This window comes from Amblyomma americanum, chromosome 7, assembly GCF_052857255.1.
Source record: "Amblyomma americanum isolate KBUSLIRL-KWMA chromosome 7, ASM5285725v1, whole genome shotgun sequence".
NCBI lineage: Eukaryota > Metazoa > Arthropoda > Arachnida > Ixodida > Ixodidae > Amblyomma > Amblyomma americanum.
The window spans coordinates 44692851-44706764 of record NC_135503.1 but is presented as its reverse complement, the minus strand read 5'-3'; the positions used below and the strand labels follow the sequence as shown (position 1 = coordinate 44706764).

General features: G+C 50.3%; 1 protein-coding gene across 1 annotated transcript in view; it reads right to left on the bottom strand.

Annotated features, from left to right (window-relative positions):
- The window catches only part of LOC144099003 (rho GTPase-activating protein 18-like), a 201440-nt gene that overhangs the window by 91537 nt on the left and 95989 nt on the right, over window positions 1-13914 (bottom strand). The gene's annotated exons all lie outside the window — the stretch shown is intronic.

The window sequence follows — 13914 nt, the reverse complement described above, 5'->3', positions numbered from 1 at the left end:
AAACCTAAACATGGGAATAAGAACAGTGAGCTAATGAAAAGATGTTACGCATGTAACATTAGAAGACTTTCTGACCAAGCACCATGGGTGCACAAACTGGATATTTTTCAATGAAATTAAGAAACGTGAGACCTGGACAGGACGTACTTAATGCCCAAACATCCTGATAACAGCCTATTAAGTTAGCATGATGGATACCATTTCAAGGAAAACAGTAAAGGAGACAGAGAAAAAATGTAGTGACAAGCTCAGGAAATTGGCTGAGATAGTGTGGTCACAAGCGACTCAAGTTATCAGCTGTTTAATGAGGGAAGCCTTTGTCTAGCTGTGGATTCTGCTAAGCTAGTAACATTCGCACACTGGTGCAGAGCATAGTACAGAGATTTATGATTTAAGAGGGTTTAATGTCTCAAAGCGACTCGAGCTATAAGGGAAGCCCTAGTGAAGGGCTCCGGAAATTTCGTCCACCTGGGGTTCTTTGACGTGCACTTTTAGTACATAGTGTGGTATTGTAAATAATTGTCAAAAATCTATGGTAACATTTAAGTCACCTAAAGAATGGAATGCGATGACAGCATTAGATTTCACATCTGTTGCAACTTCTGTGTGCGTTTGCATCAGTTTCTTTGCAATTGTCGGTCTATCTATTAACCACTGTATTCGGACTGCTGTAGTCAGATACAACCCAAGAACAAAGCGGAAGATGCCCCTTAAAGGAGGCCCTGCAGCCAATGATGTCAGCTGATTTTCATGATGTCGTAGTCAGTCTGATTAAGCCATTCAGATTCCCTATTCACATGCCGCCCCCTGCGATTTCACGCTAGCAGGTCCAAGGAGAGACTGGGAGAACCAGCCGATACCATTGGCTGGAGAGGCTCCTTGAGAGGCATTTGCCACTTCGTTGTTTAGTTGTATCCAACTACAGCTGCAGTAGCAAGTATCCGTCCGCTATGCGATGAGCCGCCGTGGTGGCTGAGTGGTTATGGCGCTCGGCTGCTGGCCCGAAAGACGCGGGTTCGATCCCGGCCGCGGCGGTCGAATTTTGATGGAGGCGAAATTCTAGAGGCCCGTGTGCTGTGCGATGTCAGTGCACGTTAAAGAGCCCCAGGTGGTCGAAATTTCCGGAGCCCTTCACTGCGGCGTCTCTCATAGCCTGAGTCGCTTTGGGACGTTAAACCCCCCATAAACCAAGCTATGCTGTGATGGTGTTGACATTTGCATATATCACGTTGTTTTTTAAACACGGTGGGCAGATTGTGACGATGTAACAAGGTCGTGTGACCTCTCTCAACCAATCATTAATTTAACTGCTATGGTGAGCAGGTTGCTCACAATCCCTTGGGAAGGTTCTGACGACGTTACAAGGTAAAATTACCTCTATTCATCAATCAGCGAATTTCGTGACGCTGGATGTTTGTTGTGCTTTGGTGCGACAACTCTAATGCTGTTGCATTAAAAAACGTATGTTTAGAAACGTTAACTGTTATATTCACTTCTATGCTTGCTTGAAAAAAGATCACCCATCACATTTTTAAATAGTGCAAGGAAATTTCACCAAGCTGCAAGTCGCTTCTTACAAAATTATTAACCAGCCAATATATTGTATCAGTCTAGCTGAACTGCTTAGCTGGTGAAAAATAGCCTATCAGATTTGTTTAATTTTCCTCTTCTATTAGCCCTGATAAAGTAAAAGAAGCTAATCTGCATGTGTAGTATGTATGTGCATGTGTAGTTGGATAGTGTTCTGCAGTAGCTAATGTCCTGAGTTGTGCTGTAACAGTTGCTGCCAGTTTTCTGCTGAAGCTATGCCTACACTGCCTCTGACAACAGTCGGACTGCTTTTGCAGTTCCAGTGTCACGCCAGCACAGGGTTATACTCATCTTTGGTCTGCAGCCACTGGAAAGTGAATGTGCTGTATGCAGTTATAACAATGTAAAAAGCTTTCATGGCAAGGACCCTCTGCAGGTTAGCCCAGTAATGCCCAGAGACATTGAAAATGTATAAATGTGATGAACTTTGAGGATGTGATACTAATGGTCGTTTCATTGCATAAACTTAAAAAACTGGGAGATTCATTTAAATGATAATTTTATAATTTAATTTTGTTAAATTTGATGATTTCTGAATACCTTAAGACAACAGGCCTACTCATAATATGCAGGCACATATAGTAAATCAATAAGGAAATTCAAAACTGCTCCATCAATTTCTGTTCGTAATGCTGCCGATGCAGCATTATAAACAGCATGATGGCCACATTTAAGAAATACGCGACTGTACTCACTTGATCCAACATTAAGTCTTCGAGCGCCGTAGAGACGCCACGCTTTTATATCGACTTCTGTTGGGTGTTGCCTTTACTAAAGCCTATGCCTTCCGCATAGGGATGACCGACACCCCAACCTGTGACCACTGCGGCCATGAAGAATCAATTGGCCATATATTGTGCTCCTGCCCGCAGTACAGTCCACAGAGGGCATGCCTTAGCCACGAACTTGACCAACTGGATGATCAACCGCTATCCGAAAAAAGAATTCTACAACATCGAAAGGACCTACCGTCGCAGAAGAAGGCCGTGCAAGCGCTTTTGCGCTTCTTACAATCTACCGGCCTGTGTGAAAGACTAACTGGAACGCCTTGTGTGTGTGTCTCCATGTGTGCACGTTCCTTTTTTTTTGCGTTTTCCTCTCTGTCATCTTTCTAACCGCTATCCCCCATTACAAGTGTAGGGTAGCAAACCGGAGACTCACATCTGGTTAACCTCCCTGCGTTTCCTTTTCATTCTCTCTCTCTCTCTCTCTTGCCGTCAAGGTTAGCTTTTGTGTGAATCTTCCAGCAGGCCTCCTGCAGCTCAGGCAGCTGGTATTCCCTTGATGACTGCATTGGAAAATATTGTTACTTCAAGTATGTTAGGAATTCAAGTAGTCGGTTAGCAGAAACGAAAATTCAGATTTTAATATTCTGTACCAGATGTATACTAGGAACATTACATGGTTAAAGGTGTTTTCTTGGCCTCCGGATCGGACATGATCTACACACGTCTGTACTTGATGTCGGCCGTATGGTACCACGTGTCGCTGGACATCGAAAGGGCATGCTCGAAGGCAACACTATGCGCCTCATCGTGACCGCGGCCATAATTTGAATTTGATATGCCCCCCCCCCACCACCACCACCAAAATATTGATCGCACCACTAAGAGTAGAATTGATACCCTTATCCGTACCTTCTTTAAGACAGCCCTGAACCTCCCCACATGTGTATATCACTGACTCCTTGCTCTTGGGATTCACAAAACCTTTTCGGAAAGCCGGGATGCTGTTTCAAACACCTAATGTGCTCATCTCCTCACCACCTCAGCGGGTAGGGCCATCCTCTCACGAATAGGTAAACCGTTAGCCACCAAGGCCCTGGCCCTGACTGCAATTCTCCCCACTACTGTCCGCTCCCACCTTCACATGGACTCTGTCCCTTGTCACATGAATCACGACTTACAGGCCCCTCCGCCGTCAGGCCTGTCTTCGCAGCCTCTGTAGGCGATACGGCCAAGACACCTCGGCCATTATGTGGATGTGGCTTCGTACACGCAGCCCCATAGATATGCCTACGCTCCTGTAATCACGCCAACACCCCCCATCTTGAAGCGTCCTTCATGGCCCTGGTCTCGGCAGCTATTGAAGCCATCGCTGTAGCCATCACCAAAAATGAGCAACACCCAACACCACAGCTCCCACATTTTTACAGACTCCCAAGCTGCCTGCAGAGCATACACGAGTGGTATCCCGCGCACGGCCCGCGTTCTGGGCGGCCATCTCCAACATGATCACGTCGTCATCTGGGTGCCAGGACATGCAGGTCTCTATGGCAATACTAGGGCCGACGCCCTAGCTCGAGATATACCTGCTGAGTGGGGCACACCAACTCTACCCTCTCAACCCATCTTTCCACCCGCCTAGATACCCTCCGCCTAAATCGGCGTCTCTACCCGCCGGCACATAAGCAACTTTGCCCAGCGGACTCCTACCACCTACTTTCCCCCTAGTCTCCACCACACACACAGCGCATTCAGCCAGCATTATACGCAGGTGGATGTTCTTCGTGTGGTGGTATTTTTACATTCACAAACATTACCCAACACAGCGCTGGAGCAATGGGAGGTGACGCTGGCCAGCGGCAGACCTGGGCAGGGGTCATCACGAAAGCGTTGGTGGAAGCTACTGGAGTCCTCCACAGAGGACCCCACCCACAATTTGCGCCGATCTCCTTTTTTGTAATAAAATTTTATTCTGTCTCCCTCTCCACTCCAAGGGGACAGCTAAGTAGACTTCCAAGTAAAGCTTTACTTGCAAGTGGACGACGATCTCTCATTATTGGCTATGAGGTAAGTAAAGTTGCAGTAACTGTCTCATTCAAGGTGGGCACCGGAACCGCGCTGCGGGAGGAAAGAATGCCATGCTTCTATGCAAGCAAAATGCAAAAGAGCCGGATACGGGATACTAATCTGGAGCCGACCTATTTCATCCATTCCTTCACGGTTGAGGTGCCCACTGAGAGTGCGACAGTTACTGCGTCTTTTCTTTCCTGATAGCTATTTATAAAGACGAAAAGGGAAGGGGGAGGGGGCGAAAGGGAGGAGTCGCCATAGTGGAGGGTATCAAGTACTACTTCATCATCATTATCAGCCTGACTATGCCCACTTCAGGACAAAGACCTCTCCCATATCTCGACTTAGAACAGCGTTTGTCCTCCGTTGCTTTTTTTCTTCTGCCGTTTCTCTCGCGTTGCGCACCTCTAAAATGCACGTGCGGGTTTACTACGTTTCCGCCCTGGGCCGGTTGGCTCCTCCTAGGGGACCTGGACACCACAGGGTTCCCCCATAGCAGGGCCGTCGCCCGCGGGATCCTACATGGCAGCCGTAGTCCACCGGGGTATGAATGTCGATGGGCTATCCTTTCGGGCCCCAAACTCAACGAGAGCAGAGGAAGTTGCAATAGCTCTCGCTGCCGCAGATCCAAAATCGAGAAAGGTTATCACAACCTCTCGCCGGGCCTGTGAACACTATCTTGCAGGGTATCACCTCTTGCCTCCCGAAATCTAAGACGGGCTGCCGCCGACCCAACTTGGAAAAACAATCTGGGCTCCTGGCCACCCGGGTTTACGAGGCAATGAAGCCGCTGATGGGGCCGCCCGAGCGCTTACACATCGGGCTCATCCTGGCGCAGAAGCTTATCAACCGCTTCTGCGGTTCCGCGAAATCTTAATCCATTACTGCGACAGCCACCGCCCCTACCCGTCCCCTGCCAAGGGCCTGAGTAAGGCGGAGAAGCGAACTCTGCGGCGACGGCAGACAGGAACTCTTCTCTGCAGTCTGCCGTAGTCAAACACTTTGATCCAAACTTAGACGGGCGTTGCTCGCACTGTGAAGATGTGCGATATCTTTCACATAACACATTTTAATATCAAATATAAATAAAGTTTTTCCTCAGAATCCTTCCCCTACCCGAGAGGCATGGGAGACTGCCCTCCCCAACTGCTCCACACTGGAGTCCCAAAGGGCTCTGTTAAAGCGGGCGCGAGACAGGGCTTCGTCGTGCGGTGTCCCGGACTAAGGATACCGACCATGTATCGGGGTCTTCTGACTCCCAAACTCTCTTTTTGAGCATTAAAAAAAGTTCTTCACCATCACATGGGGTCACCATATCGACGCCCAGCTTAGCGCAGACACCTTATTGACATAGGTCAACAACATGGGACGGAACTCTCAGCCACAACCCGTCCTCTAGCGGCGGCCTACAAGCAGGTGGCTACTGAGCTGGACTGGAGTTCCCGGGTTCGAACCCGACCGCGGCGGCTGCGTCTTTATAGGGGCAAAACGCTAAGGCGCCCCTGTGTGCTGTGCGATGTCTGTGCACGTTAAAGATCCCCATGTGGTCGAAATTATTCCGGAGCCCTCCACTACGACACCTCTTTCTCTCTTCCTTCTTTCACACCCACCTTCCCTTACTGCGCGGTTCGGGCATTTACCGAGATGTGAGCGCCATTTCCTTTCCTCAAAAAACAATTTTTTTTTTCACGTGCGGATTTGCGCAACGAAGGCACGCACGGATACATTGCCCTTACAGACATAGTCCGCCAGAACATACTAAGGGCTCCTTTCCTTTACCTAGCAAATTATGGGAGACCATGCACCACTGCATAAACGACGAACTTATCTGCAGGTTCCACGTCAGGCTTTTCAGCCGGTTTCGCTCCACGGTTGCGAGATGCGTATACATCGTCAACACACCGTCGCAAGCATAAAAAGGTTCTTATCGTGATTAAAAGTAAGACGCAGACTTCGCGAAAAGGCAAGACAACTACGACAGGACACACACCGTCTACACTTGTCTTCTCGTGAAGTCTGTGCCATATCGTTAATCTAAAACGAGATCCAACCCGCCCAGCTTCGTTTCGCTGTGCTTACCATGTGCGGGTCGCAAGCTCCGCGCGACTGAACTCTGGTCATGGCTGTCGCAACACTCCGGAGTTGTGTTAGCGCGTGCAACGGACTAAAGTGCGGGCCATACACATCCTCCAAGATTCGCGTCAAACTGGGCAAACAATCTCGGGGACCACGCACGTGTCAACAACGCGGCGGTTCGCCGCCAGCCTACGAGGTCACGCGTTCGAATTCTGGCCACCGCTGCACACTTCATACAGAGACCGAAATGTTACCGCGCCCATTTTCTAAACACCGCTTCCTCCCTTCGGCCGGCGTAAAATCGATTGCGGAGTACAGCGCCTTTCACTTGCGCACGTACAGCCTCACACTTGTGGTTATCATATCAGGCAGACAGACGCTTGGCAGCTCGTCCCGGGCAGCCGCCGTCGGTGCACTCCTGGGTGCCGCTGGAATGAACCCGAGAGAAAGTGAGGCTGCAGCGAAAGGGAGCAGCGGAGGTTGTCGGGCGAGGCAGGGAAAAAGCGGGCCGCCGGGCGAGCTGCCGCTGCCTGCATGGCGGCCCCCTCCGCGTCGTCCGACCGGTGGATTTCTCTTCCACGCCTGCCCGCGCGATCGCCGTCTCTCGTGACTCGCTCCCCAAGCGCGCCCACGGCGAGGGGTCAGCGCTGCATCAATCAGCGGTCCGTGAAGCCGTACGGCGGATTACAGTCCAGAGGCAATTAGGTTGCAGTCATAACTGCTATAAGGGCAGAGGGCGCCCCCGGGGGAGGATTCGAACGCGGGACAGCACAGGTCAGCCAGATCTCTGGAATGATGGACACTGTGTCCGAAGAGGGGGGGAGAAAGGTTATAAACAATACAGTTTCCTAACGTTGCTGTTTTTGCGTGTTCCTTTAAGCGACTTCCTCGTAAATGCAACTCTGTTCATAGTCGGGTACCAGTCAAAGCACGAATCCTGCCGCTATTGTGTACAACACTAGCATCAGTACTTAGAAGATTATTATCGGGTATTCTGATGAAGGCACTATTGTAAATAAATCGCAATATTGTTCACAATACTTTTATTTACAATTTCTTTACAATATGCAACACAAACTAGCCCGACAGCACGCCCTTCTGGATAAAGCTAGCATCTATCATTAAAGGACGCGTACTACCATTATCGCTGACTAACCGAACACTCCGACCACTAGTCGCGAATTCAAAGCACACGCGGAAGCAGCTGGGGCAAAGGCAGTTTCGAATTTTACTTTCCGTGCGGGCAATCCCCGTGGCGGTGTAGCCTATACCATAACATCGTCTCTATATGCCGCGCTATTATGGCGATCCATCAGGCGCGTACTAGGGGGGCAAGATTGCATCTCGGTGGCAGTCGTTGCGACTGCATTTCGCAACCGCACACGCGGGGCGTCTCTGGCGTTCTGAATTGCCAGTCCACCGCTGTATATCGCCGCCGCAGACACGGCGCGGCCTCGCACGATACGGCAGGGCACCGTGCGCTTTCTCCCGTGGCTGGCATTGTCCTCACACACACACACACCGCCACTTAGAGGGTGTGTCCGGATTCCCACGTGCCCAGGACGTCCAGCTGGAAGGCAGTACAAGGGGCGTGCGAACAGTGCGGCGTGGTTTCTTTGTTTTGTAAAGCGTGCCGGATACCGCGGCGAGCTGGGCTCGAGAAGAATATTGTCTGCATATCGTTTTGAAACAATGACGACGACGCTACGGGGATGCGCCGTGATGAATGGTTGTTAGGCCTCTATCAAGTGTGCAAAGCACTGCGCAGATGCGGCGCACGTAGCCCGCCTGCAACTGCGGAGAATGACCGAAGGTTCAGGTAAAGACTGGCCTCAGGTCGTCTATGCGTTTGAATCCTGTGATGAACGATGAACACTAGGTCCCGTACATAATTGCAATTCTCTGAGCACTTATTTCATTAAAGCAATAAAGAAAGATTCCTTGCTCCAGAAGCAAGGCCATGTCCTGAAGCACGAAGTCTGGCGGGCTTCACTATAAATCTTATATGCAGACTTTTACGCAGAGTGTTAAGAGTAATTGATTAGTTGCAGCAAACTATTTCTTTAGCTCGCAATGGCTCGATTACTCTCTGAGCGATAACGCTCACTGTAATTAATTTTTTTTTGTTTTGAGTAATCGACTGAGGGATAGTGTGTCAGTGTATAAATAAACTTGTTCAGAAAACAATATTAACAACTCCCACCATCTTACAGAAGTATAGACACAAAATTTTTGGCTGCTAGTTTTCCTCGTTGTAATGACGCATAGGACGTTAGCATACATGGATCACCCCGTCGTATTCGCCTACGACTGCTAAATAATTTCTAATTGCATTTCTTGTCTAACTTATTCCCGTTTCCAAAGCCAAGCAATGGCTATGACGTCAAAGGTCAGTATGAGTCACGTGAGGCATGAAAAAAAAACTGCGGTATAATCGCTCCTTCGTCGTCTTAATTCATGCAACGCTAAAGCCAGTCTGCCTCAAGAGTCGGAATCGCAAGGAGTGATTAAGCAATTATACTGCAGTTTTCTACATGCCTCACGTGACCTATACTGACATTTGATATCATAGCCATCGTTCGGCTGTTGAAACCAAACTCCAAACAGGTGAGAGGGTAAGTATTGTTTATGGTTTATGGGGGTTTAACGTCCCAAAGCGACCCAGGCTATGAGAGACGCCGTAGTGAAGGGCTCCGGAAATTTCGACCACCTGGGGTTCTTTAGCGTGCACTGACATCGCACAGTACACGGGCCTCTAGAATTTCGCCTCCATCGAAATTCGGCCGCCGCGGCCAGGATCGAACCCGCGTCTTTCGGGCCGGCAGCCGAGCGCCGTAACCACTCAGCCACCGCGGTGGCTAAGGTGAGAGAATAAATTCAATAATATATTATTCAGCGGTTGTAGGCGAATACCACATTGTGACCCATGTAATGACTTAACGCACCGTTACAAAGAAGAAAACGTACAACAAAAGTTTGGTGTCTATACTTCTCTAACTTAGCAGCAAACAAAGACGCCGGGGGTGGGGTGTATGTGTGTGTGTGTGTGTGTGGGGGGGGGGGGGGGGTCTATGAACAATGCACTTCTTGAACTCTTCGTAGAAAAAAAAATCGGGGCCAATGCGGTTCTCACGTACATAACTTCTCCCTTATGTGTCCTGCCGTCCAACACCCAATTCATTTGCTAAATCCGCCTCTGATGCCTACGAAAGCCAAAATTTTTCCACGAGCACGTCCATCAACGCTGTCCATGACCGGGTCACGCCGGAACTACAGCGGGCAGGCAGTGCCGAACTATAGCGGCCCAAAGCAGAGACCAGACAAACGCGCAGTGCAATCCCCGTTACGCGCTTTCAATGGTCTTGTGACGCTGTTACGTGGTAGTCTCCTTTTGATTCGCTCAACACAAGGCGAAAAGCGAATCGTTCAAGACCTAACCAACCTGTTGGAAACGCTCTGGTTTCTTCAAACGTAACCGTCACTTTCCAACTGTCATTTCGAAGCGTGCTCGAAGAATACTTGTCACACGGTCCGCTCCGTTCGAGAGCAAGGCAACGGCCGCTTTCAGCACACCGACCGTAGCAAGGGCAGACAAGGACGAACTGTTTCGACGCTGGAAGTCCGCGCACAGTCTCACCGGTGTACCGGAGCTATACGGGGTGTCGCCAAGCAGCTGTGTATACGTACAGAGACGGCATTGTAAGGTGGACGTATGGGGGCACTGCGGTAAATGTCGAATGCCGTTACTGTATGAGATCAGTTCCGTGGTGGAAAACAAAACAAATTCCTCATTCCTTCGATCGCGTACTGTTGTCACCGTCGCCTTGGCCCTCTTGGGCCGGTTTCTGAAGATAGTGTGGTCGCTCAAGTGCTCTCCTCCGAAAACAGGAGATGTTCCAGACAGCACCCGTTTGGATTCATATCTGTGAAAATACCGGGTCAGAGTTTTATAAGTGGCTTTTGTTTGAACGGGCCGGGCGCAGTGGGCATTGTTGTCAGTTTTGCGAGCACGCGTATTCTCATTGTAGAATGGTGTGGTACGGTATGCATGATGGAAGCCAACAGTCACTGAAATCAAGGAGCATAGGGGATGCCTTTCTTTTTAATTTGCAGTTTTTCATAAATGGGAGATTAATAAAAGCAGAAAAAAAACAGCCATATGCCGCCGGTGAGATCCGAACCCACGACCTCCGAATTTCGCGTTGTATGGTATGGTATGGTATGGTATGGTATGGAATGGTATGGTATGGTATATTTTAAACCCTGAACTGCCCGTGAGCTGTGCTGGACGCATTTCGGCTATCTAGGGTTTGAGGATAGCGTTCTTACTAGATGACGACGGCAAAATGCTCATAAACGAACCCGGCCAGTTAGATCCTGAAATTCGATTTACTCAGTGCTCGCCCTACAACGGAATGTCTCAAAACACGCAGCACCCCGTCTGCACACATCTGACCATCTACTTCGACCTATAGTTCCGAGCAATGAGGGTGCCACTTAATTGCCATTACAAATAAGCCCCCACACACAGAACTCGACCGCGATAATAGCTTCCGCCCCAATACGGACAGAGTTCCGAAAGCAAGGAGCAAAACCACAGAGACACGAAGTTTTCGAGCGAAAAACAAGAAGAAAAACAGGAGTCACACGGTGAAACGGTCGAAATAAACGAGTGGACGGCGACTTCTCGCTTACCAATGGACCTCCTTCGCCATGATCAGCACAGCTCAGGGGAGACGCCGACCACGGCCATCAGGCCTCCAACGGTATCGCGCCGTCTGATATTGCGTGCAGTGCCCCGAAAGATGAGGGCACGTAGAACCGCGCCTTCCGCTGCGCGCATTAAAGTAGCCCGGGCTTTATTATACGACAGCGGTTTGCGTGTACCGCGAGTGATAAGCTGGAAGGCGCCCAGAGCACTAGAGAAGATCCATTCTGCGAGCATTTCCGAAGACAAGAACGACTAGGCCTAAGGGCGGTTCAAAGGCAAACACAAGGAGGCAGAGAGACACAGCGACCGACCGCGTTCTCTCTCCTAATTGGAAGATCCGCTACCCGAGGTTCCACAGCACTGCTCGGAATCGGTATAACGAGGCCTGACAGGGCAGACGGAGAGAGATGGAGCGCGCGTTTCTGGAGCATGAGCGGCGGTGGGAGCAGACGAGAGGGCGGGTGCTTGACCGGCGGCGGACGTCAGCGCTGCTACCGCCACCGATAGCACTTGAGCGACAGCCGCCGTAGCCGCGTCCCCGCTTCCGCGAGCGCGGCGCCGATGAAGGCTGCTGCTGTGCAAACACTCGTCGTCTTCCGTTCGTCCGGAAAACTTCCGGCTGCGCACTCTCCCTCCCTGACGGGGTCGCTTCTAAGCGGAGCCAGGCGTCGTCGAACGAACGAGGTGCTCCGATTAACCTTTCGGTTCCCACCGCCGGAGAGACCCCGTTCGACCTCCTGGCGACAGCGATGCGAGAGCACCTGTCGGGCAAGCTGATTGCTGAGCCGGGACTGCTTGAATCGATTGGGGAGGCAGAATTTTACGAGGCCAAATATGTCAGCTGGTGGCCGGATGACTGGTTCCAATTTTGGCGCGACTCCAGAATTGTAAGCGATATTTGAGGGAGAGAAACCTCACGTTCGGTTTCTACTATACAGGAGAGAAAAAATGGAGAGTAATAAATGGTTTTTTGGCAAAGGAAATGGTGCAGTATCTGTCTCATATATCGTTGGACACCTGAACCGCGCCGTAAGGGAAGGGATATAGGAGGGAGTGAAAGAAGAAAGGAAGAAGAGGTGCCGTAGTGGAGGGCTCCGGAATAATTTCGACCACCTAGGGATCTTTAACGTGCACTGACATCGCACAGCACACAGGCGCCTTAGCGTTTTTCCTCCATAAAAACGCAGTCGCCGCGGTCGGTTTCGAACCCGGGAACTCCGGATCAGTAGTCGAGCGCCCTAACCACTGAGTCACCGCGGCGGGTCGAGAAAATGGAGAGCCAAGTTTCGTTTTAGTGTAAACTCAAATAGTATTTTCTTGTGACAATGACGCGAACTTCGGGGACCACCCATACACAAGCAATCATCTTCGTTGTCCACTACCTCTTCGTCACCTTCCTAGTCTTCCAATTGCGTCCGGAAAACATGGACAGCATACAATATTACTCACGTGACCATGCATGCAGCATACGCTGTGCGTGGTCATGTGTACACAGTGTACTCGTATTAACCGTTATTAAAGTGTGCTATGCACTGCAGAGGTAGATGTGAGTGAAAATCTGAACAGCGGGTCCAGGAATGCTTTCGCGAATGCAGCAGGGGCCTTGAAAGAATGCAAAATGGCAAGAAGCTGTGACACATGTGCCGTTTCGCTTTCATCTCAACCTGGACACACCGCAGAGGCAGTGGAAGATAAATGATATCTCGATCCTGAGTCCCCAATACGCGCGCGAACGGCAGACGCGGCCGCTGAATTGAACTGTTCAGCCGAACGGCCGCTTCTACAGGACATCATGTTAGGCCCTTCACCGGACTCTAAATATACTTGCCAAACCACCGTTTTGTGACGCGGTTTCACACGTAACGCACATACCAAACTGTCGTTATTAGCTGGTTGGATAGTTCTATGTACTCGACACTCCTATACCTCTACTCACCAACAGTTATGACCATCTTCTCGAAAATAGTTACCAAGAGCAAGAAGTCCTTCTTCCTTGCTCGTCAATTTCTTTCTTCCCTTGCCCATGTACAATCCATCTACCTTACTCCAGTGCAGGCCACCAATCGGAACCCTTTCCTAGTTAGCCACTCGGTCTCCCCCTCCTCTTCCAAGACATGCAATCCACCTGTCACCCACCCATCTGCCATTCCAAGAACTATATCTCACGTACTATGTTCAGCGAACGTATCATTCAACTTTTGACAACTTGAGCGCATGGGAGGTTCCTAAAGAACTTCAAGACTACGTGCGAGATGAGACGGGACGTCCTAGCTCAGTGGAAGCTGCAACGGCAGAGCTCGCATAAACGGCCTTATTGCCAACATTCCATTCCCACATCATTTTTCCCCGAAACTGCAGAACAACAAGAGAGGAATGAGACCTATGGCCGGCAAATCGTGCTAAGGTAATCTTCCGCGAGCAACATCTGCAATGTCCCGAGAGTCCGCGGTGGCCTGCTTCCTGCCGGGTTTTCCCAGGAGACGCGCCACTTTCGCCGTCGCCACTGCGCCTCGGGCTTCCCAAGCGAGGAAACAAAACAAAATATGGAAAAAGAGCCGACAAGCGACAGGGCGAACTCAGTCGACTCTCACACACCGGCCATTGCACGAATGTGACCTCAATCCGCGGACCGCAGGGCAGAAGAGTTCGCCTTCACTCCCAAGTCGCGTGTGACGCTCAAATTTCTGAAACTACCTTTTCATCCTACTCAGAGTGTACTGATGCATGGCAGCCGGCGATGCA